Source organism: Gopherus flavomarginatus, chromosome 3 (genome assembly GCF_025201925.1).
Source record: "Gopherus flavomarginatus isolate rGopFla2 chromosome 3, rGopFla2.mat.asm, whole genome shotgun sequence".
In the NCBI taxonomy this organism is placed as follows: Eukaryota; Metazoa; Chordata; order Testudines; family Testudinidae; genus Gopherus; species Gopherus flavomarginatus.
The window spans coordinates 52601997-52628068 of NC_066619.1; the positions used below are offsets into that span (position 1 = coordinate 52601997).

General features: G+C 41.0%; 1 protein-coding gene across 8 annotated transcripts in view; it reads right to left on the bottom strand.

The window, feature by feature from the left end:
• SSBP2 (single stranded DNA binding protein 2) overlaps positions 1–26072 on the bottom strand; it is a 548369-nt gene that overhangs the window by 82457 nt on the left and 439840 nt on the right. Inside the window, exon 1 of one of the 8 annotated variants that reach the window (XM_050944829.1) lies at positions 23848–23866. The exons of the other annotated variants lie outside the window; for them this stretch is intronic. The gene's annotated coding sequence lies outside the window, so the exon portion shown is untranslated. Of the gene's footprint in view, positions 1–23847; positions 23867–26072 lie in introns of those variants that run through there. 8 annotated transcript variants of the gene reach the window in all.

Genomic DNA, 26072 nt, shown 5'->3' on the forward strand with positions numbered 1-26072 from the left:
AAAACTTATTTTTGTCAGAAAAGCAAGCCATTATGACTCAGGATGCACTCAAGGAGCAGCTCTCTTGAATATGATAGCACGTTCTGGGACCATTTCTCTCCTCATCAGGGCTGGCTCTAGCCATTTCGCCGCCCCAAGCACGGCGGCATGCCGCAGGGGGCGCTCTGCTGCTAGCTGGTCCCGCGACTCCGGTGGATCTCCCGCAGACGTGGCTGCAGAGGGTCCGCTGGTCCCACGGCTCCGGTGGACCTCCCGCAGGCGTCCCTGCAGATGCTCCACTGGAGCCGCAGGACCAGCGGACCCTCCACAGGGACGCCTGCGGGAGGTCCACTGGAGCCGCCTGCCACCCTCCCGGCAACCGGCAGAGCGCCCCCTGCGGCATGCCGCCCCAAGCACGCACCTGGAGCCGGCCCTGCTCCCCATGTAGTAATCCCTCCCAATAAACAACCCCACTATGAATGAAGGCTCATTGTATCTGAAATGGGATTACAATTTGTTTCAGTGCATTGTAATCTAGATGGGGGGGGTCATTCTGTTGAGCTGTTATAGTGAAATTCTACTATAGAATGCTATTATAAAACTGTTAACTTTAAATTAGTTTGGGCATATACTGTTCTGTAACTCCTCAACTGGAAGTATAATACCAAGGGTTTATAAGGAACTCCTTGTTGTTTGTGAGTAAACTCTGGTCCCACAATAGTATTGCTATACAGTGTCCTAGCTGTTCTTCTTATGGATTATTTACAAAGTGATTTCTGATGAATGAGTTGTCTAAAGCATAGACATAAAGAAAACAGATGTTTCCATGAAGGATTATTTGTTTATTCATCGAAGGTTGCATACAAGTGATTTTGTGAGAGATGTAAACAGAAGGTTCATATTCTGTTTGGTAAGAGTATAAAAATAGGAAGTGGAATAATAAATCATGTCTTAAATGTGGAGAAAATCATACCAAATAGTCTGTCAAATTATTGGCAAGTCTCTATTCATTTTAAAAAGTTTACTACTGTACATGCCTATATTTATAAACTGACTGTATTATAAATGAATGTTTAACTTTTTCTATTTCATTATGAAAATACAAATGACTACAAAAAATCATGCATCAAAGAATGTTTCCAGAACATAGTTTTCAACTAAAATAACAGGATTTGTTTCAATTTAATTGAAAGTATCTATCAGTCAACAGCGTGTCCATCTATATCCAGAATTAAAATACTAAATGCTAATTATAATCTGTAAAGTGAACTACATACCTTTCAGTTTGTCAAAATGCAACTGCATTATCAGATTCATCTGTCATGACTATGTTACTGACAAGTTAAAGGCACTTGAGGACACACACACATTGCCGCTGCAGCTTGGAGCTGAGCTGCAATGATACTTCAATGAAATATCTTCTTTCCAGAAGTGACACTCACACCCCTCCTCCATAGTCCCTGGAGACCAAGAATGCTTCGGTCTACTGGCTTAACAACCACAAAATACGCACTGCAATGATATTTTTCCAAGCTGCACCTCCAGATCACATCTCTTCTGAATAACTGACATCAAACCATGATTTTAACCCATTACGTTCTAAATCATTAGGAATTTATTTGAATAAAAATTGGAAAAATGTTGGTTACTAAGATGTTTTAGTAAGGAATTTGTAGAAGAATATAATTACTTCAACTAACACAGGTAAAACTATATAAATGAAAAAATCTTAAGGTGATGGTTTATTGCTTATGCATTTACATGCAGGTTTGTTATAACAATTTACAGTTTAAAACCCTTCTGAGCTTACACAACAGCACACATGCTAAGATTGCCCGTGAGATGATTCTAAACCCTGGGCAAGTGGTCGACTATCGGGGTGATACTCAGTGCAGAACTGCCACAATCTGACTGCCTCTTGGTGGAGCATCCTGGAGTGTGCTCTCCCCTGCCTGTTCACATAATACATTGCAATGCTTTTGTCAGTAAGTATGTGAACCACTGAGCCCCTGATATGATCCAGAAAAGTGTGACATGCACTGTAGATGGCCCGAAGCTCCAGCATGTTGATATGCAGTGAGGACTCCTGCTCCAATCACAGACCTTGAACTTTCAGTGACCCCAGATGTGCTCCCCAGCCCATCAGAGAGTCGTAGGTAACAAAAGACCCAGTTGGGAAGGGGTGGATGAAGGGAACGCCCTGATAAACATTCTCCAGAAGCATCCACCACTGCGAGGAGTCCAGGAACAGTGCAGGGAGGGCAACTAATCTGTCCAAGGAGTGAAGAATCAATCTTAAACTGTCCCGAGCCACATTTGAAGGGGCGAAGGTGCAACCTTGAAAACTCGACTACCTGCGTGCAAGCAGACATGTGGCCCAAGAGTTGCAGGCACATTCAAACTGTCATGGAAGGCTGAGACTTCAGATTGAGACAAAGGTGGCGAACTGCCTGAAAATGGTCAGCTGACAAAAATGCTCTGGAATTCATACACTATTAGGGCCCCAGTGAACTCGATTTTCTCAGTGGGAACTAAACCAGACTTTCCAGTGTTTAGGATGAGACCCAGACAATCAAGCAAGTGCAGTGTAGTGCTGACAGAAGAAAGGACTTCTTCTCTGTACCTGCTCTCAGTAACCAGACATCTAGATACAGGAAGACGTGGATTCCTTTCTTCCTGAGGTATGCTGTCACAACAACTGTGCATCTGGTAAAAACCCAAGGGACAGAAGAAAGGCTGAAGGGAAGCACCACATACTGAAAATGGCCCTCTGCTATGACAAACTGAAGGAATTTACTGTGGCTCAGCAAAATCACCACATGCAAGTACGCATCCTGAAGGTCCAGAACAGCAAGCCATTCTGCTGGCTTGCTGTTCTGGGAAGGATACACAATAGAGCAGTGGTCCCCAAACTTTTTTTCTGGCGGGCACCAGACGAAGGACTGTGGTGGCGGTCGAGCATCTGCCAAAATGCTGCCAAATTTCAGCAGCATTTCAGTGGCGACGCCTCTCGATGATGCCGATTGCTGCCGACAAGAGACGTCATCAGGAGGTGTCGCCGCTGAAATGCCGCCGAATTTCGGCAGCATTTCAGCGGATGCTCGACTGCCGGCCAGGACACGGGCACATTTAGATGCCCCCGCGGGGCCGATATCACGTTGGGGACCCCTGCAACAGAGTGACCATTCGGAACCTCATGTATCTGATTTATTTGTTGAGGCCATGAAGGTCAAGAATGGGTCTTACCCTTTCCTTGGATCTGGCCAGTACTTGGAATAGAAGCCCTGGCTCTGGTGTTCCAGTAGAACCTCCTCCATTGTTCCCAAAACCAGTAATGAGCGAATCTGCTCAAGGAGTAGTATCTCATGAGAGGAGTCGCTGAAAACAGACGGGGAAGGATGGAAACTGGATAGCATAGCTGAATCTGATGGTGCTTAGGAACCAGCTGTTAGTGATCGAGCCCGAAGCCTCGTGAAAACAAGCCAGCCTGTTCCCAAACAGGGGTGATGGGGAGAAGGGAATGACAATTAGAACACTGCTCTGGACAACGGAGTCAACATGGGTGCTTGGGCTGTGTGTGTGTGTGCCAGAGGAAGGCATGTTGACTGGCCAAATCCCTGGATCCAAATGCCAAAGTACCCATGATATCCACACAGACTGCAACGAAGTCTTAGCCACCAAGCAGCCTTCTGTGATAAATGCTCAAAATTCCTTGCCCAGCGCTTCAGGCTGCTGGTCTGCAAACTTAGACACAGTTGTCCAGTTCACAAAGTCATATTTGGACAGCAATGCCTACTCGATAGCAATGTACATGTGCATGGAAGAGGAGGTGTAAATATTCCTACCCATCAGGCCCATCTATGTGCTCACGTGACCTAGAGCGGCCTCGACTGGTCTTTTGAAACTTTTTCCTGAGCACATTTGATGGGGAGCAACTCCTCCATCTCTTTGGAGAGGCACCAGCTCCAGAGTGTGAAACGGCAGCACTCTCAGAATTCAAAGGCAATACAGGCCACCTGGCCTGTTCAAGCAGGTGCTGCTTTAGGCGAAGATCCCTCACCATCTGAGTCCATTTTGTGAACCAATTTGCAAATAGAACACTGCTCCTTGACATGGGCTCTGTCTAAGCACAGCAAGCACTGTGTGTGGGGATTGTTGTTGGGGATCACTCCCCCACACAACGGACAATGTTTAAACCCTGGTCAGGGCAGCACCAGGGAAATACTTAAACTAAAGCTAACTAACACTCAATCTAACAAACACTATATTTAAGCGTCCTAATTAACTGTATACAAGTAGAAAAAGTCACTAAGAACTAGTGAGGTGGTGAAGTAAGAAACCACACAGAGCTCTGACTCTGGTAAACAGCTCTGAGACAGTAAGAAGGAACTGAGGGGATGGGAAGGTCAAGGCAGCTTCACCTCATATAGCCAGGGAGGTGCTATGAGCCCGAGACGTCCTATGGGTATTGCTAGGCAAAATTCTCCAGCTCCAGTATGTTGGGTGCACACACACCTAAGTGGAATACACTTATTCATCTACTCGAACAAGATACCTTCACTGCACAAGTGTGGCACTGATGGCCAGTAGTTAACTAAAATACTGTTTTTATGAAGTTTTTATGTTTATCTTTATCTCTAACATAACAGTTAAACATCATTAAAATGTTTTAATTATAGCTATTTAACACAAAGTAATTATCTTAACTGACCTGACATTAGCAGGAAAACAATGTGATAACACATGGGATATCAGCATTCAACACAGATCTCAATCCTTCACTTATGGAACAACAGAAACTAGGCAAGTTGCGGAAAAGGTGGTCTCACCCCTTAGAAGATGTGGATGCACTGCAGCTCTTGAGCTACCCTTAATCTAGTGGACTGATTGTCTGAAGTAAGCCACCTCTATCTCCGACATGTTCCAGCTGGAATATTGGTCAGATATAGAATAGGTATTTGGAAGATACAGGGAATACAATTAGGAATTAAAATAAATGTGGTCATTAAATTGAAAGTATCATGAACTATATTTCAGACACAAGTTATTAAAGAACAATACGATTACAAGAGACCAGCATGGATTTATAATATTTTGAAGTTCCCAATCCCACCAAGTGCTGGGTGCATACAGCAACTAACGAAGTCAGTGGATTTGAGGGTTCTCTGGCAGGAGGCTCTCAATTCCCCAGAAGTTCCAGCCCCAACTCCCTAAATCAGGGAACTACCAGGATACAGTATATGATTAACACAAAACACAATGACCATAAAATTAAATACAGAGGGGATGACAAGATAAATAAGACACGTAATTTTAAACACTTCTCTTACTCTGGCAATTAGTACAGTGTTAGTGCCTTTGATAATCATTTGAGAGAAAAGGAACTCTCTGTTAGTGGCTATAATATGCTCTTTATTATAAATCCCCCCAAATATGTGCATGGACTGACATATCAGAGTTCTCAACTTCACCTACCAGCAAAACAGTTAGTTCCCAAAGTGACATGTATAAAGGGTATAAAACCCAAGAGTGGCAATCTGTAGAGGATACCTCTCCTCGGAGAGCTAATTATTGTATATCCTCATTGTTATGTTAAATATATCCCAATTATAATTAGGTCTTAAGTATTTTATGGTGAATATGCTTTTAAATCTCTTAAACTTGCATGTAGATTTTAAGGCCCAAAACTTTAAAACTTCATGCATACTTTTTGCATACACAACTTAATTATTACTAATTATTATTATTATCCATTGCTATTCACAATGAGGTAGGTGCAGTACAACATAAAACAGGTACAGTCCTCACTCTGCAGAGCTTACATTGTTTAGAAAATATTTTAAGTATCTGGGAGAAACTTCTCATATTTACACATTAACTTTAATGCTGTACTGCTTTTACAGTTCTTTCTACAGTACACCAAGACAATGCATAGTGGCACCTGTGGAAAGAGCAATCTGGGGTAGGAGCCATTACTCTGAGGCTATGTTTACAGATGATTCTCCTGCTCGTGTACACACACTCACGCTAGCTCTCACTGAGCTAGTATGAATAAAAATAGCTGTGTAGTCACGGGTATAGCATGAGTAGTGGCTGAAGAAGCACAGCTGAGCCATGTTGAGTACATACCCACCAGTTTCTGCTATTTATATGCGCACTAGCTTAATGACAGCTATTGTAAGTATCTGTATATGAGCAAGGGAATCACACCCCTAGCTCGTAGTGTAGACCACAGCCTAAAAGTTGGCTCCTGCTTGCTCCAAGGCCCATGCCTGTGGCAGATAACTTCCCCCACCATGCAAATGTTACTCTGCAGGTCTACACAGTGGGGGAGGTGGAATCAAGACTCCACTCACTCCCTACCCACTTATGTGGTGGGAAGTAGCTGATCCACAGAGCCTGCTTTCGACCTGGTCCTGCTCTGGACTCAAACCAAAAATGTGGGAAACTTATGCAGGGAAAAGGGGCATTAAAAGTAAAACAAAAAAAAATCTGATAATTATGCACTTTCCCAGTATTATCTACATTATACATCTGCAGAGATGCATATATACACTCATACACGCACACATATGGATGGCTTTGGTGTTGATGATGCTCTTAGCTGCTTCTGGACAGTTTGAAAATACATTACTGGCTTAGATTTGTTAATACCCCCTACATCAGCGGAGAACAGGCATAGTACTGCAGACCTCCACCACAGATCCCTACCTGCTCATGACACACCGAGCGGCACAAATGAGTTGGAGCTCATAAAACAATCCAACCCTATACGTATATTCAGGACTGGCGCTAGAGTTTTTCGCACCCTAGGCGCACGGCCATTTCGCCGCCCCATGCGCCGGTCCCAGGGCTCCGGTGGAGGTGCGGCAGCCATTTCTGCGGAAGGTCCGTTGGTCCGCGGCTCCGGTGGAGCTGCCGCAGCCGTGCCTGCAGGAGGTCCACCGGAGCCGCGCGGGACCAGCAGCACGTCCACAGGCATGCCTGCGGCAGCTCCACCAGAGCCGTGGACCAACGGATCCTCCGCAGGCACGACTGCGGCAGGTCCACCGGAGCCGCCTGCTGCCCCCCCCCTCCGGCAAAATCCCACCCCCCGAAAATCCTGGCGCCCTAGGCGATTCCCTAGTTTGCCTCAATGGAAGCGCCGGCCCTGTATATCGATACATAATGTTTGTTGTATATTACATGAAAAGCTGCATTAAAACAACATTAAGGTTGCAAAGTCAAGTACTGGAAAGTTAGGAAATGCAAGAAGGTTACTTGCGCAACCTCAAGCTGACCCCCTTTTGCGTATGCATTATGATATAGTCTTTAATGACATGATCACATGCCATTTCTTCCACAGGACTTTGCCTCATTCAGTGCACGGGATGGATGATGCTTACTTAATAGGCAGCTATTCAATGTTTTCTTTTATTCCCATTGTTGAAAGTGTGGCCCCATGCCTTATTTACTGCACACTATTAAAACTTTACTCTGAAGGCAGAATTATTTTTGTCCCCATGGGCTTTTCTATAGTTCTCATCACTACTGTATCTGATACTTGGCAAACATGTATTCATTTATCCTCTCAACACTCCTCTGAGGTGAGAGAGTGGTATTATCTCCATTTTACAGTGAGAGAAGTGAGGCACAGAGAGATCAACGTCAAAAGTATCCACTGATTTTTCAGAGAATTTAGAATTAGATGACACTTTAAATGTTCAAATCACAGCTCTCATTGACTTTAATTGCACTTGTGAGTGCCCAGCACTTCTGCAAATCAGATCGCAGGTTTTCAAGTTGGGCATCCAGAATATGAGGAACACGCAATTAGTGAGCACCTGTGAAAAGTCTGGTTCAAGTGACTTGACTAGCATCAGATATGAACTCTGGTTGAGGCAGAGAGAGAATCCAATACTCCCGGGCAGCAGACAACTGCCTTAACCATGAGACCCTCCTTTATTGTTGTACATTTCCCTGTCTTATTCACCACATACCTTCTAACTTCAGCAACAAATGAGTCATGCGTCCTACAGACAACAGCCTTCTTTATTACACAGCCCTGATTCATTCCCAGAACAGCTAAATTCTGTGCATTGAGTAAGACAGGGATCAAGAACACAAGAGCAAACTATCTCACAGTGCAGGACAGATAGGAAGTACGGCAAGAGACCACCGTGGCTTAACCAGGAGATCTTCAATTATCTGAAACAAAAAAGAGTCCTACAAGAAGTGGAAACTAGGTAGAAGTACGTAGGATGAATATAAACAAACAAAATAAGCATGTAGGGACAACATCAGACAGGCCAAGGCACAAAATAGGATTAAACTAACTAGAGATATAAAAAGTAAAAAGAAAACATTATACAAATACATTAGAAGCAAGAGGAAGAAATAGAAAATGTGGAAATCGCAGAAGAGCTAAATGACTTTTTTGTTTCGGTTTTCATCAGAAATGTTAGTAGTGATTGGACATCTAACAAGCTTCCTCCTCCATGGTGACTATGTTGAGTAGGGGTAGGGAGGCAACTGAAAGCATAAGAAAGACAGGCTCCCTGCGCTCATCTATGGTGTCAGACCCCAATCTGGGCCAATGCAGCAGGAAGCAGCCATTACAAGGAAACTATGGCTTCATCCCTGTAGCTCTGGACTAGAGGAAGCATGGATCAGTCACACGTGCAAAAAGGTCAACACTAGGACTTGAGGGGACTCAGGAATGATCAGTGAGGGCAAAACCTTCTGACATATTAGCTGCTGGAATCTAAGTCTCTACTGAGCATGTGTGATTTATGATTTTTCAAAGACTTATAACTTGGTCAGATTCGGTCAGATTTTCACAGGGATGGCAAAGGGCACATCCTTGACACAAGACACTTCCTGACAAATTTAAAGTCATTGCTACAAAGTATGGTGACACTAAAGCTTCTCAAAGAAAAGGCTACCAGAATTTTTTAACATTGGCAAAACAACATAGTTTCCCACAGCCTTATTCTTGGAAACTGCTGAACCATTTTGTCTGTCATTTTCCAAAAACATTCAGCTTGAGGCAGACACCCAGCATGGATAATTAAATGGTTAAAGTTTGGCAAAGCAATTGAAAACAGGGTCTTATATAGGAAGAGTTAGGCAACCTTAATAATAGGTGGCATTTCCAGCACCAACTTTAATATAAAACAAAATTTACATACTATATAAATATACAATATGTACACACATTTTCATTAAAGATTTTTTTGTCAGGAGGAGCTCATTATGTGTATAATATACCACATGGACTAGCAACAATATTCCCTGTGCATATATTTATATAATCTAGTAAAGATCAAATAGTGCTGATACCAAGTGTGAGCAAACCTGTTTATTTTCTGAAGTAAGTATACTAGATCAAACTTGACTGTCACAGTCAATTTCACCACAGGACTGTATCCAAGTTAGTCCAAAAGGTTGTCAAATATGATTGGCATCTAGCTGGAACAATCCACATTTCCAAGTACATTTTGAAAGCTTGCTCCCTTCTTCCATCTTTGATTTACTAAAACTGAGAAATGTTCAGGGCTAATATCTGAAGCCTGATCCAGCTTTGCTCAATATGTTATCCAGGGGCAAGTAGGGCAAAGGTCATCAATGTGTCATCTTTTTGCTCCCCAATCCGTAGAGTTCCTGAAAGGCAGTTTGGGCCCAAGTTAAACTAAAGGGGCCTCAGAGTTGTTTCAATTTACATTGGCTGGTAATAGTCTGCAATGGGGCATTACATCAGCTAGACATTGCCAAAGCAAACCAGTGCTCTGTCTATGCCATCAGGCATATCTATGTTGTGTTGGAGAGGCTTACAGGGAGTGATGCAGAGATACAAAAAAGGCTGTAAATAAGTAAAACTGAAAAAATAAAAATTAAATTTGTAGAAATGACATTTATATGATCTCAATATTTTTAATGTCTCAGTAACTTTAGAATTATGTGCTGAATAGTACAGACACAATCTGGCTAAGAAGGTTATTCAACACACTAAATTTAGAAATTACCTCTTCTCTCCTTCTCTTTTATAGGGCTCCTGAAGTCTAGTCTTATTGCTCCCACTGCATGCAGTACCCACAATGAGACATCATACTCGCTATGGAATTAATGATGTGAGACTTTTGATGGGAAACAATACAGCTTTATCTATCTGCTTGTAAGAACCACATCCACACAGTGTCTGAGTGCTGACATGCTTCTGCTCCGAATCTCAAACTGGGAAAGTTGCACAAATTAAGACTCACTTGTATATGAAGGTGGCTGAATGCCAGACATCAAGTTTTCATCCAAGCTGTGTTTTATTAAAGCAGTGAGGGAAGAGCAATATTTGTTAGGATTTTCTTTGAGCAACAGTCAAGAAACAATACTTTTAAAGTCCATCTATCCCATCACTCCTCCTGCTTTGCTTCCATTGCTAGGTTTCCAAATATCAGAAAACTACTCTGAATGTCTGGCTTCTTTGTTCTTCAGGGAGTTGAGTTGTTTTCTCCAAAACTACTGACTTCTAGGGGCAATATGTCTCCGAAGATAATACTAAGCCCCCAAGGGTGGGGTATCATGTTTTGTACCAGGGAAAAGATAGCAACACTGGAAGTGTCAGGTAACATTGGTAATTAGGTTCCATAAAAGCAATACTTTATTTAACAGTTTAAATTGCTCCTTGTAACCTATTCTTTTTCCTTCATCAAGGATTATAAAAAGAAAGTACATTTTTGCAATTACCATTTCAGTTTTCTTTGCGTATACATACACATTACAGCCAAAATTATTAACCTGCCTGCCTAAGCCCCATCATTCTTTTTGGTGGGGTGGGGTGAAGAATTGCTGTGTTTAATTTTCCTGATGAATAATGTCCGTCACTGACCCAATGCAACAGTGTAAGAACTTGCGAAACTAATCAGGAACTCAAATTGTAAACAGCTGTGTATACAGTAAAAATGTAATGACTGTTCTAGAAGAGTTATCCAAAACAGAGTCATATTCCCCAATGTCTATTAGCTATACTGAAAATTTCTGTGAATACTGTACCCATTAACATTTGAACGATCAATGTTGTATTGTACTGAACAAGGGTAATTTTCCTTCCTGTCTGATCATTCAATTTATTTATTTTAAAATATTTTTTTTAACAAGGATGTCTGCATTCTCTGAGTTTAACTCCTCAACTCAAGCTTTGACTAAAGCTTAGAAGCATAATTCAAGTTGTTCTAAATTGTACAGACTGGCAGGAAAGTGCATTCCCACAGTTGGTTCCCATTTCCATCATTCTGTTAACTCTTTTACATTCCACACTGGGGTTTTCTGGTATAGTGCTACTGCTAATGATAGACATATCAAAAAGTACCAAAACAAAGGAGGCAAACAAGAAAACCACAAGCTTCAGGGAATTGATAACTTTTCAATAAGCAGTTTTAGGAAAGATTAGCTTGTGAAGTTCATAATAGCAGGGGTGCCTAGTGAAATGGCTAGAAATGCAGCAAGAATAGCCTTAGTGGTTTAAGACAAGTGGTACTACACCTCTACCCCGATATAACACTGTCCTCGGGAGCCAAAAAATCTTACCGTATTATAGGTGAAACCGTGTTATATCACACTTGCTTTGATCCACTGTAGTGTGCAGCCCTGCCCTCTCGGAGCACTGCTATACCGCGTTATATCAGAATTCGTGTTATATCGGGTAGTGTTATATCGGGGTAGAGGTTCATTATTTACACAAAACAAGGCAGACACGAGTTTATAATTTGTTTAGTAGCAGTAAGCTTAATAGTGTTAGTATGAGCTACACAGCACTTCAACTGGAAGAGTATTTGCAGCTTGATACATAAACAAATGAGGTCCCTTTTCAATGTCTGTGGCATTATACACTAGTGCCAAATTCACAGAACACAGCTGGATTCACACATTATTGATATAGCACAAGTATTTGTATTCAGTGAACAGAGAAGTTAAATATTTATGATCAGTTATAGGCTGAATGAATAAATCTGAAACTTATACAGTAAAAAGCAGTTCAGGATGTACAGTAGCAATTGTACGAAAGAAAGAAAAAGAAAGAAACAGGATTGAAATTCACATCATATACTATTTGGGCAAACTGTTTAACTTTTCAAACAGCTTGGGTCATCACCACCAGTCATAACAGTGAACCTACACAGCCTTCTGATTATATTTTAAAATAACTCTTCATGCACAGAACAGTGTGCAATTTAGCATGACAATCACTCGTGCACTTGATAGACGCCATACAAATCATACCACATTTTACTCATTATAACAAGTTTTTAACTTTTATCTTCCTTTCATCAACAATACTGTTGATCATTTCCTGTAAAATTTGTTAAGGGACTCTAAATTCCAAGTACATGGGTTACTCTCAGTAAAGATTTTTTTAAAGCAAAAAATACGACGTGCTCTCTTTTCTTTCTGGTAGAGCAGAGCTTCAATACAAAAGCTACTAGTTAAGACACATGGCCAGGGTATTTCACACTTTAATCTACCTAAAAGAAAAGAAAAGAAAAAGTGCCCACAACGATGACAGAGGGACTACAATGAACACATTCAGCGCCCAAAACTTGGGGTTTTCTTCTCCAGTTGTGGCAAAATTTCTACTGATTTTAGTGGATGTAACACAGGTTCCTGTGTAAGGAACTGACAGAAATGTTCCTTTTATCTGCCAAGAAAACATAAGAGTGTGGCCTAAAGACTGTGAAGGAGTTTTTCCTGGCTGACTGGCTGATTTCTAAGGTCAACCAGGGACAGAGATATATGCCAGCCATTTCTCCATAACTTTTCTAGTGTTGATGGTAAGGACGGTATAATATATATTTATAATTTACTTCAGTCCTTACAATTAAAATAATTAGTACAAACTGGCTATGCAGGACATAAAAAATAAAAAATTCTCCAATGTGTGGAGTATAATGTTACAAAGTACCTTGTGCCACAACATTTTCTTATAACCAGTGTTTCAGTTCAAATAAGCAAACGTTTTGCACAGGCAAGTTTTTTTCCTTTTACATTGTTGCTTTTGGCTAAGGCCACAGTTACAACAGGAAATAAAAAATACATAACTCAGGAAGGAAGCTAATGAGTTTCCCCTCCTCCAAATGCCATTAGACACTTCCTGAATAAAGGAGAAGCACAGTAAAATAAAGAAAGATGGTACGTAAGAAACCAAAAAAACAGACCCTGCTGTATGATTAAAACTATGTAATCATAGCTGTTTGAAAAAAGCACATTAGGTCAGATAGTCTAATGCAACACTGCTCCTTACAATATTCATGAGCACTTTGTCCATTCCAGTTTTAAATGACTCAAGCACTGACGCTTTCCTCACTTCCTCTGTGACATAATTCCGAAGTATAAGACATTTACTTATTATACGTTTTTCATAATATTTAGCTTTAAGTTTCCTCTGTTCATTTTCTTCATTGCTTCTCGTTTGAGCTAAATAGCATTTAATGGAGGCCAGTTCTTGGTGGGAAAACCCCAAAGCTGCAAAAAAAACCCAGAGGTTTCAAGATGGGGTAACAAAATAATCTTGCCATGTCCTTACTATTCAGCATTGTACAACTTAAAAAAAACGCATTTACACTTTTATTGCTATTCATTCAATTCTTTTAATATCTATATCATTTCCTTATATAACAAAACTAATATTAAGATTAACTCAAAATCAGCTAGAGTTTTGCACATAGCTAATTTGTGTAACCTCGTATTTTCTATGATTTATTCTCATCCTCTGTATCCTCCTCTCCTTCATATGTTTTTTACACTAAGTCATTCCATCCAATCTAAAATTAGAGTCTGATCCTCACAGACTTGGAAATAATTTTTGAAGTCAAAGGGATTACTAACATTAAAGTCACTCACCTGCTTACATCTTTACAGGATCGGTTTCATACATTTTGAGTTCTCTAGAGCAGGGGCTGTTTGTTTTTCATTAGCGCTCTGATCCGACAAAAATATGCACATTTGTAAATTTGCTCACATGAGTAATTTTACTGACTACTTGAATGAGACTATCCATGAGAGTAAAGTAATGCCCATCAGCAAGTGTTTGCAGAAACAGGACCTACGTATTGTACAGCACCTAGTACCAAGTGGATCTACTCATAACGGGGGCAAATCATATGACAATTTTTCCTTCTTTTATTCTTCCAGATTTTTCTGGAAGACCATCAGTGTAAAATTTACTTCTTCTTCTTCTGCCTGTTATTTGGCTTTTCTTATTGCCCCCTGCTTTCCTCTCTCTGACACAATGTCCATTTCCCTACCTTCCACATCTCAGCTCCTCCCCATTCCATCCCATTCTTCCTTCCTTCCGCTTCTCATCTCCTCCCTATCCAATCTAGCTTCCTTGATTTAGTTTGAAACTAAAAAGCTGAATCAGACATTAAAAAGTCTTCCGAGTCATCTTCTTACGGAAAAAGGGGGAGAAATGCTATTAATGCCGTCTGCAGGCATTGTACCAAGCAGCTGATAGTTCTCAGAAGAAGAAAAAATGTTAAAAAAAAGAGGTGACAGCTGCTCAGCACAGCTTCTAGTAGTATTCTGGTGTTCTTTTGCCACTCCTTTTGTAGTTAAAAGAGCTGACTCAGAAATACTGTATAATGTTTGATTCAGTTAGTTTTACTTTCAACTAATCACTAAAGAAACTAGAAAAAAATTATGAAGGAAAGTAAGATTTTTGTTTAATGTACATAATTTTACACGCAGAACTTTTTGTAAGTGTTACAATACATATATTATTTTAGTGTGGATACCAAATAGGGCCATTCCATACTCACAGAAAGATTTCAGAGTAGTATTTCATTCTGGCATCTCATCATTTCAAGAATAGGTGAGACACTTGGCTTTTAGTCTTTCAAGGAAACTAAAACATGGTGATATGCCCTATTGTGTCTTATTGCTTAAGTATAGTGCCTTGTTTTTTAAAGTGAAATCACAATTAGGGTCACCAACTGCCTAATCACACAAACCCAAACACCCTTATTCCTCCTCCTGCCCCACCCTTCTGAGGCCCCGCCCCGCTCATTCCATTACTCCCTCCCTCCATCACTCACTCTCACTTTCACTGGGCTGGGGCAGGGAGTTGGAGTAAGGGAGGGGGTGTTCAGAGTGTGGTAGGGGGCTCTGGGCTGAGCTTGGGGCAGGGGGTTGGAGTGCAAGAGGGGGTGTAGGGTGCAAGTTCTGGGAGGGAGTTTGGGTGCAGGAGGGGGCTCAGGGCTGGGGCAGGGGGTTGGGGCACGGGGGGGGGGGGGCTCAGGCTGGGGTAGGGGTCTGGGATGCAAGCTCCGGCCAAGCGGCACTTACCTCGGGCAGCTCCTAGGTGGCAGCGCAGCAGGGTTAAGTCAAGCTCCCTGCCTGCCCTGGCCTCACGCCGCTCCTAGAAGTGGCTAGCACATCCATGCGGTCCCTGGAGGGGTTAGGGGACTCCATGCACTCCCCCTGCCTGCAGGCACTGCCCCTGCAGCTCACATTGGCTGCAGTTCCCAGCCAATGGGAGTTGCAGAGTCAGCACTCAGGGTGGGAGCAGTTTGTTTACATTGACTATTTGTGGCTGGCACTTCCCACAGCTCCCACTGGCTGGGAACGGCGAACCGCACCACTGGGAGCTGCGGGCAGCCATGCCTGTGGATGATCAATGTCAGCAAAATATCTTGCGGCCTGCAATCAGATCATCCTGATCGTCTGAATGCGGACTGCGGACCGGTAGGTTCCCCGCCACTGGTGTAGACCCTGCTAGTATGCACTAAAGGTTGCCTTGTGCACTTTACCATAATACTGTTTCAAACAGCACTACACTAAAGCACACCAGACGGTCTACACAGACCAATTCATGCACAACATGTAGTACACTTTGGAAATCACACGCTCTTAGTGTGCATTACTCCTCTGTGTAGGCAAGCCCCAAAATACAGCTGTTCTTCCTAGCCAAAACCAAAAGCCTTTAGCTACAAATGATTGTGAACATACCTAAATGGTGCTTTGGACAATAAAACGAGCTTAAATTATTGAAGAGAATTCTTCTACTAAATGGAAAGACAAGTTTGGACTGAGGCCAAACCTACTAGTCAGTTTAAACCAGATTTTGTTTACAGTGACCGAACCTAAGTGGGAACATTTCAAACTAAAATGCTTTCAGATATAATAGTGTGGATGGAAAGACTCAATAAACCACCCTTCACAAAAATAAAAGGTATATACAAGAAGCACACAGTCTCTCACTTATCTTACTCTGTCCAAATTCTTAAGTTATAAGAATCAACTCTTAAATTATAATAGTTGGTTAATTCTAGAAAAAAAATGCATCTCTGCTATAGTTTCTCTACAGTACTGGTACTTAGAAATTAATGTACTTTAGTCTAAAAGTATTAACGGAAAATTTTTCAAAAGTGGCCGATTGAATTATGCTTGTAACACTCGTATTTTATGTAGAATTGCACAATTTGCCTGTCTGGTGTGTGGCAATATCTGTTTACATCTACTAATTTCACTTTTACATTCTGGGCATATTGCTTATTATTAATCATCTGTAATATTAACTACCTACTATAGTTATACAACTTCTCACATATACTTCCATACAATTAATACATCTGTAAGTTTAGATGCCTGCATAGTACCATAATAGACATGAAAACTGTCATTTATCCAGAACTAATACCTCTCTTTGTTATTTCAATTTGGCAACCATGTCATAAAATATAAAATAATCTATGCTAATCACAGTAGACATGGATATTTTTTTCTTAGTTAGGAAAAGAAATGTGAAGTACATGATTATGTTAAAATTCCATCCTTTTAAACAGCAAAATAAATAAATCAATAATGAAAATCTTTATGGTTTTTGTGCTACTGAAATGAATAAAACCCAGCAAAAATGGACCAAATGTTATACCAGGATTACAAAGTCAACTAAATAACCTCTGCATTTCTAGACTAGCTTTTGTTTTCAATAGGGCCCCTGTAATAGGGTGTTGGTGACAAGGCACATGCATGTGTTCCAGCACCCTGTTTCAAATCTCTGGACTGTAACTGAATTGGGTGACCCATGGCCATGTGATCATAATGTAAAGGCAGCCCCTCCAATAAGATTTTGAAGAAGGGGGAAACCTGCAGGGCGTAGGAAGGGTCTCTGGCAGTACAGCCAGGATGGAGGGAAGCCTGTCAGGATTCAAGCTGTTCTTGATGAAGAGGGAGCGAGATAGAACTCTGCAGAGAGCAAGAAGTACAGTGAGATTCTCTTCAGCGGTACAGGTGGAAGAGGAAGCCTACAACTGGAGCTCTGAGACAAGGGCAGAAGAGACTGAGAGGAATTCTGGGTTAAAAGGGTTTGTTAAAACATACATGTGCCTGGAAAGGGAAAAGGATCAGATTGTGTTTTTGTTATGCCTTATAACCCAGACAGTTGTCTACACTGACTTGGGCTCGTGGAGCTTGGCTTGTTTTCACAACAGTCTACACTTCCGGGCTCAGGCTAGAACCTGGGCTCTAGGAGCCTGTGAGGTGAGAGGGTCCCAGAACTCAGGCTGAAGCCTAAGCCTGGAAGTCCACACTGCAATTAAACAGCCCCGCAGTCTGAGCCCCGCAAATCCAAGTCAGCTGGCACAGATCGACTGCACGATTTTAACTGTAGTATAGACATGTCCCAAGAAGAGCCACATTATTTGAAGATTTGAAGTACCTGTGTGGGTACGTCAGAAGGGGAAACTGAGGGACCACTTCAGAAGTAAACTGAAGCAGTGGACTTGCAAAGGTGCAGTTCCAGTATCCCCCCCACTCCAGATCCCGCCTCGAGCATCCCCTCTCTATTACAGGGCATTGTTCTTTTACCTCCACATCACAGTTTTAAAAGAAAGCCCACACTCTAAAGTCTGAAGCCTCTTAAATGCAAATACATTAAAATATTTAATATCTTAGAGATTTCAACAGACAGTACAAAAAGAAAACTTTATTAAAAACATTTTTCTGAAAAGAATAACACTCTAATAATAAAATAAAGGAGGAAAATTTACCCAATTTTTCCATATACTATGATCCTTCATTTTATGTATTCCATTGGTGTAGCCTTTTACTGAGCAGCTCTCTTGCCACTATGCTTAGGAAAACCCTGAGAACTGCCAAAGACCCCCTTTGAATTAAGTGAAAATCTCAGTAAAATAGGCCCAATCTTGCAAAAACTTATTTAATGCTCATGTAAAGAACATATTTTTGTCTACATGGAGATCTCAGAAGTGCTGAGCATCCACAAATTTCACTTAAGTCTCTGGGATCTGTGGGTGGTCAACATCTTTGAAAATTAAGTCCCGGTACTCAGATAAGATCCCCAAAATAAATAGCTTAGATTATAACTATTCAACCTAGCCATGTTTTTTGGACTCTGGGTTTTACACTAGCATTTAGTAATGGTGGCCCAGATCCACAAAGATATTTTGGCAGCTAACCCCCAGCGTTAGGCACCTAAGTCTCATCTTTAGGTGTCATGGCAATCCACTGTCAGCTGTCGCCAAACCCTGTAGGACATGTAAACTTGCTCGGTGCCTTTGTTTTGGCAGTAAAAGTTCCCTAAGAACCTTAGGTTCTGCCTCTGGGCATGAGCACCACTGCTTCACTCTAAGTGTTGGGACACCTATCTCCTGCCTAGGCCCCAGAGCGATCCATGAACCAGGGGAAGATAGGCAGGCAGACATCTACACCCAAGGCTTGATCTGGTAGGCATGATCACAGGCCATCTAACTCCACATAAAATGGGGAGAGGGAGGAGAAAAGGAGGAAGACAACCTCCCTTATAACCCTTAGCCCAGTGGCTAGAGAAAGAATATCTCTTATAACCTGTAGCCCAGTGGTTCACCCAGGATGTGGGAGACCACCTGTTTAAGTCTCCCCTCAGCCAGAGGAGAAGGAATTTGAACAGAAATCTGCCACCTCTCACGTGACTATTCTAATCGTTAGGCTATGAACTTCTCTTGTGTGGGTCCCCTTCAATCTCTCCTATTGAAGTTTATCCACTTTAATTAAATAATTAAATATTAATTGGGCCAGAGAAAGAATGAGAATGACTCTATAATTCAGTGGTTTGGGCACTCATCTGAGATGTGGCAAATCCCTGTTCAAATCCTCCTCACCTGGCTGACGGACCTCCTCCTCAGCTGTTTTGAGTGGAGTTAGGTGGCCTCTAGGCACGCCTAGTGGATCACGCCCTCTAGACAAGATAAGCAGCTGAACATCTATCTTCCCCCACTTTGAGGATCACAAGCAAAGATGGGCTCTTCCAAGAAGACAAGACACAGGCACCTTTCTCCATGAGAAGGATGGATCTTAGGACACACACCTCTCATCTGCATCTGCCATTGGCCAGCTTAGGTGGGGAGCCACCTAGCAGGCTGGCTTCTGTGAATATCACTCTAAGGCACCTAACTCATCCCATCTATTGTAGAGGGAGACCAGGCAGCTAACACAGGCTTTGCAGATCACATTGTTGTTCCAGCGATTTTCTAGGTACCTAAGTCTCTTTGTGGATACAAGCCAGTAGGTACTTGAACTTGCAGAAAGATACCTTCTCGATCTCAGGGCATTTCTGAGAGCTCTGTTTTACTCCAGGTGACAGGAAAGTCTAGATAGTCATTTCAAACTAAGCTAGGAGAACAGAGTCTTTAACTGTTATTGAAAATGGTTTTCAGGTTAGCCTCACCATTCTTGGTCCATCTCAAGGGCAGATTCACCTCCTCTACTGCATTTCAACTGCTTTATAAAGCATAAACAGGACATTTATGTAGCACTAAATCACTGCCTCAGATTCAAATTAATCAACAAAATCCTTTCAACTAAGTTCCTAAAACTTAAAAACAGATGTAACACTTCTAACTGAATAATTATAAAATCTCAAAATTGAGACTATTGTTATCAAAACTTCAAGACAGCATTCCCAAAATAGGAATTCCTAACTTTAAAAATAGTATTTAACTACTTCCCATGGGGTGTTGCGAAGTTAAATACATTATAGATGCTGAGGCACAGAGATGCTATATTAACAGAGGCCATATAAGTATCCAAGATAGAAAAATAAAAATCAATTTTAACATCGAGGAACGCAAAATTAAAGCCTTTTTTGAAATATCATGAGAACTTCTAATTAAAATGATCCAGTCTATACTGAGGAAGCATCTTGTAACAGTGCACAATTTTAACACATACAACTCTATTATTCTAAACACAGCACTTTTCTTTAAATGTTATTTTAGCTAAGAGACAATTATAAATATCATACTATAATCCAGAGAATCAATTCCTTTTTGATTGAAAAAAGTTATACCACATAGAATTCAAGTTCTTGAGAGACCAAGAGGACTTATTTATAATCTGTCAAGTCCTTTTCCCTTAGCACAAAAGGAAACATTAAGGATGGGACTTTATTTAGATGTCTTACAAACAAATTACATCCGTGATCACAGAAAGTGACAAATTCAAGTCTACAAACAAAACATTTTTTATCCAGGATAGAAGAAAAACTATAATTGTCTTTGCAATACTTATAGTTAGAGATAGAAATGAAATATGTACATAATATAAATATATAGATGACTGTGTTCTGTGTGGCTCTGGAAACTAAGGGCTTGTCTACACTTAAAATGCTTCAGCAGCACGGGTGTACTGTTGCAGCAGTGCTGCAGTAGTGCTTCAGTGTAGACACTACCTATCCTGACAAGAAGGATTCTCTCATCAGCATAAGTAATCCACCTCTTCGAGAGACAGTAGCTAGATCAACAGAAGAATTCTTCCATCAGTCTAGCGCTGTCTACATGGGGACTTAGGTTGGCTTAACTATGCCACTCAGGGGTGTGGATTTTTCACATCCCAGACTAGCATAGTTAAACTGGCCTATAAGTGAAGAAAAGAACAGTTATGGCACAGTTCCTCTTATGAACCCAAGATATTTGAAAAACAAAACCTTAATAACGATTTTAGGGAAGACTAGGGCACCAATCACTGCTACCCACAATCCATAAATCTATAAGTTAAAACTTGTTCAAATGCAATTTAAGGGAACTTTTTACTGACGTAATTTATTTAAGAATAAGAGTGCCATATTTCAGTATAAGAGTACCCACATAGAGACTTTCACTGAAATAACTAAAGGTGTTGTTAGTTATTTTGGTTCTAGTTTCCATGTAGACAAGCCCCAAAACAGGCATGGCAGATCCTCATCAGCTGTAAATTATCATAGTTTCACTGAAATCAATAGAGATATGACAATTTGAAAAAGCTGAGGATATGTCCCAGAGTGTTTCCCATGTAACAAATAATTCTGAAAAGGTCCACAGATGGACACTTTATGTTCAAAAAGTTTGTTTCTTGGTTTATCTTTTCTACTAGTTTGACAAATGATGATCTGTCCATGAAAGACTTTTACAGGCTTCTTAGTAGTAGTTCCTGCCTGTGGTCGTTTCAAAAGTTAAGAGAGACCTTCTGTCTCAACAGATGTTTGAATTTCAGGAGAGGTCTAAAGACTGCATTTGTTTGAAAGATGTTTATTTGAAGTCTGTGTTTTTGGGAAGAATAAAATCCCTGTACCACATAACATAAAAGTCTATCCTCAGTTGGATAGATTGACATCTGTGGTCAAGAGCTGTAAGAGCCTTCCACCTGTCAGTGTTCTCACTTTAGAATCAATCATGCATCAAGCATGAAGGCCCTCACTGTGTAAGTATTAACAGATACTGTAAATCCTGCAGAGGCATCACAGATTCTTGTTAAGGAGCACTTCTAGTAGCCTAATATGAAAAACCTAAGGGATGAGCTTTAAGGACTATGATGAAGATGTAATAAAGATGAGACAAAATTTTACCAAATTCTGATTCTGGTTGACTACCATGAGAGCACAACTCGATATTCTCTCTCATCTTTTGGCAGAAGCATTCAGTTAACCTCAAACTCAATTGGGACACACAGACAAATTAATTATTAGGTTGTCACTGAACGCAAAGTATTAAAAACATATAGAGCTAAAAACACCCTTAGGTTCTACTTGTCTCCACAGGTGTACGTCAAAATGCAGAGCCCCTGGTGGTAGATAGTCCACATAGAGGAAGACACCTACAACCCTCTGTGCCAGTGGGCCCCCAAATAGTCAGTGCTGCCATAAAAAAAGGGTGGGTGGATGTGGCAAAGGCAATTGCAGCTAGATGTGCTGATTCAATGCACACCTAGGGCAGCCTAAAGTGGTGAAATTAATATGAAGTTCTGACCACACTTTAAAGTTGCTCTCCTATGACAGAATCCTCAGTGAGGATGTCAAACAAAACAAACAGTGTCAGCCCTCTGCCACTGATGCCATCCAGAGGTTGAGGTGCACCTGTTGATACAGGGGTAGACGATGCAATTTTGTGTTTCCTTTCACTAGCTGAGGTGAGTAGAGCCCATATATTATATAAAGTCAGAAGTATTCACCTCAGGTAGTAAAACGTCACTCTGGTGCAAACAGGTGCAAGACAGAAGCAGGACCTCACTTTTAATATTACTACACACAAATAAATCTGCACTGAAAAAGCTTCCCTATTTGATGAAAGCTAATTAAGTTAACGAGAGATAAACATTTTTCTTGAATGAATCATATCCTGGAAAGATAACAATCAACAGTTTCAAAAGTGACTAGTGGTTTCTAAGCCTCCCTTTTCCTGAGCCCTACTTGAGAGACCTCAAAAGGGTCCGATTTTCAGCAAGTGCTGAGAACTCACTCTCTGAAAATCAAGCATCTTTAAAAGATGTCTCAGGCTGGGCAACTAAAATTTGAAGCATCAAAAAATCACTAGTCACATTTTAGCATCTTGGTCATCAGCTTTGGTCATCAGCTTTAACCACGTTATCATTAAGGTTAGAAAATGCAATTTATTTCTGCTTCTATGTATTTCATATACCAGCTCAAAGAAAGAGACACATAATGCTAATACGCAAATTGTAAAATATTATAATGCTAATAAGACACAACATTATAAAAAAGTAACGTTGCAAAAAAGTACTATTTTACATTCATACACATACATTTTATATATTTATATAATGTTCTTTTCAGCTATACATACACACATAAAACATTTTGTAATAAATGATACCTCTCCTATTTTACTGTGCATCATCTTGATAAGTCTTTTACTTGTGCAGGGAAGATTAATGTCTGATGTCTCTAGTTTTAAACATATTGATAAAATCCACGGTAAGTCTAGCTCCAAATCTGAAAATGAGTTAAATGTATTGTACAGAGTGCAGTGTTCCTCTTCAAGGTATACAGCTGTCTAATAAGGCAAGTAGCCAAAAATCATTTACCTTATATTAGCAGGAAACTGGAAAAACAGTTTATATCAGTTTCTGAAATAAGTGCTCCTGAAGGGCCAGAAACCACAAAAACTCTTTTAATATGGGCCTCAATCCCTCTGTTCAAGACTACAAGGTAACTGGTATAGGTTCTGGAACAATAGTTGGAGATGGCATCAGCTAAACTGTCTCTGTTTTAAGAAGCTGTGCCCCAGAGTCCTTTAAACAGGGGCAGCTCTAGGTATTTTGCCGCCCCAAGCACGGCACGCAGGATGTCTTCGGCGGCTTGCCTGCGGGAGGTCCCCGGTCCCTTCTACAGGGACCTTCTGCAGGCATGCCACCGAAGGAAGCCTGCCTGCTGCCCTTGTGGTGACCAGCAGAGCACCCCCCATGGCTTGCCACCCCAAGTACGTGCTTGGTGTGCTGGTGCCTGGAGCCGCCCCTGGCCTTGAAGACAATTATTGTACTTTTTTTCAAGATTTCTCAGACTGTAAGAAGGAACTAAACCATTCCTGAAAATTAAAAAGGAACTGTTTATTTGATGAAGAAAAAGGTTACCTGGACTTGCTTACTTTTGACTGATTTTCTAAAAAACGTAGAGCCTCCTCAACCAACTGTCCAGTGGTTGAATCTTGGGAGAGTCACTTGTGCTGCACAGAGTGCTTCAAATATGAGGTAAAGAGAACTATTATTGGTAAAGGAAAACAATGTGGGCCTTCAACGCCTTATAAAATGATCTAAAAAATAAAACTGAGACCTGGAATAGCACTAGAAGACAAAATTATTTTACAATCAATAGGCTGTTTACAGATTCTACTTGACTTCTCACCAAAAGAGATTGTCACCAGAAAGTGAAAGACAAATTAAATACACTTTAGAACTAACCAACTTTTTAAAGTAGTAACCCAAAGGCCAAAAACCTGGCTATCAGGAAAATCATGTCTGTTAAAATTTGAGCTGCTAAGACGCTGAATGAACTTTATGTGAATTCACCTCAGGAAAGGTGATCTTGTACCAATTTGTGTGCAACATATCAGTGGAATAGACGTGCATGAGAATGAAGTGAGCTCTGTACAATGATGTCAACTGGTCTCAAAACACCTCTTAAATACAGCATCCTTCATGTGATACCAGTTTTTCTAAGTCAAACTAATTTTCTTGCTTGAGTATGTGTCATCTTAAGCAAGAGTGAAAGAGAAGGATCAATGTTGGTTGAAAAAATGCAGTGTTTCAGAGCTTCAATGTATATCTCAACTAAAGTTTTGAAAATGTAAGAGTGCTCATTTGAGTAGAAATACACTGAATAGACAAGTATATAAAAAGAACTCTTGCTGGCCTCATAAAATAATTCTGGGCAAGGTTATCCAAGTCTGATGGCCTGAATCTAAACTAAAAGCCTGAGTTAAGACTCTGTTTAATATGGGTATTTTAACGTTACTTCATAAAGAGTCCATTCTTTATTTTGTCAAAGAAACCCTCTAAAAACTTCACTTACTTCAAAGCCTGAAGACTACCAAGTATGAGAATGTGAAAAGGTCCAGGGAAGTAAACAGTTTGTTGTCTGACTTTACCAACAAGGACCTCATCCTTTCATCAAGGAGCACTTCCTCTTCTTTGTTGTCCATTCTTGCTTTCAATGAACTGGTCAAAGAATGAGGTGTGAAACTCCAGTAGTCTGTAAGTTTTAAACCTTAAAGGTATCAAGCCTTAGCATTCGAACACAGCATACCTATGGCTCTAAAACCATCATGCAAAGGGTTGCCAGGTGTCCAGAACATCAGGTTGAAAAGAGAAACTGGCAGCAAGTCCAGTTACTGCAGTAACTGCCCTCCACCACCAGGGGGAAAGAGCAGCAGCTGCAGCTGGAGCCTGGAGGAGCCGTGCTGCTTAGCAGCTGCTACTCTTCCTGCTCCTTAGCCTGAAGGAGAGAATCGGCTGGCTCCCGGACTGAACTCCAAAATAGGTACTGGTGCCATCCGGGGGCTGTAACCTCTCGTTCCCCACCCCACCCCGCTGTGCCTCAATTTCCCCAGTCCCTCACTCCAAGGACCAACCCCTCTCCCTGCCCTGCTGCACCCTGATTTCCCTGACCACCGTGCCCCAATTGGGCAGGTGGTCAGGCTCCACATCAGTTCCTCCCAGCCCAACTCTGCAGGCAGCAGGTGAGTCCTGGCAGATTTATCAAGATTTAAAGATATTCTGCTTTCAACTGTTGAGTTGCTTAGAATCACATAATAATAAAGTGGCTTAGTATGGGTAGGTAAGGGTTCTATAAGGCTTGCCCATTTGAAATAACTTATCTGCTATCTCTGTTAACAACCCAAGTTGAAATATTCTGGATGGGGGAAAAGCAATTTATGGATGTAATCTGATCTACTCCCAACATGCCTGACAAAGCCTCCTTAGTTATTTTATATAAAACTTCAGTTCTTGTTCCAATAGTTCTGACAAAAGGGGAGGTACAAGAATGTCCACTGAAAAAAGTGTCATGACCTCAGCCAAAAAGCTAAATATTACAATTCCCATTCAAATACACCAATTGAGTGAACAGTCCTGCCTCCTAGAGTTCAACTTCAAATCACTTAGTAGATTGATTGAAGGTGATGTTACAATGTTCTAAAAAGAAAAAAAAACTTGCTGAAAGTGTAGTGGCTATATCAGATTCAGAGTGCTATGAGAACAAAGTGGAAAGACAAAAGAGGTCAATTTCCTATCTCCAGTGAATAAGAAGAATGGGAGCTAGTACAATTTGCTTGCAGAAGTTGAGTGTGATCACAAGTATT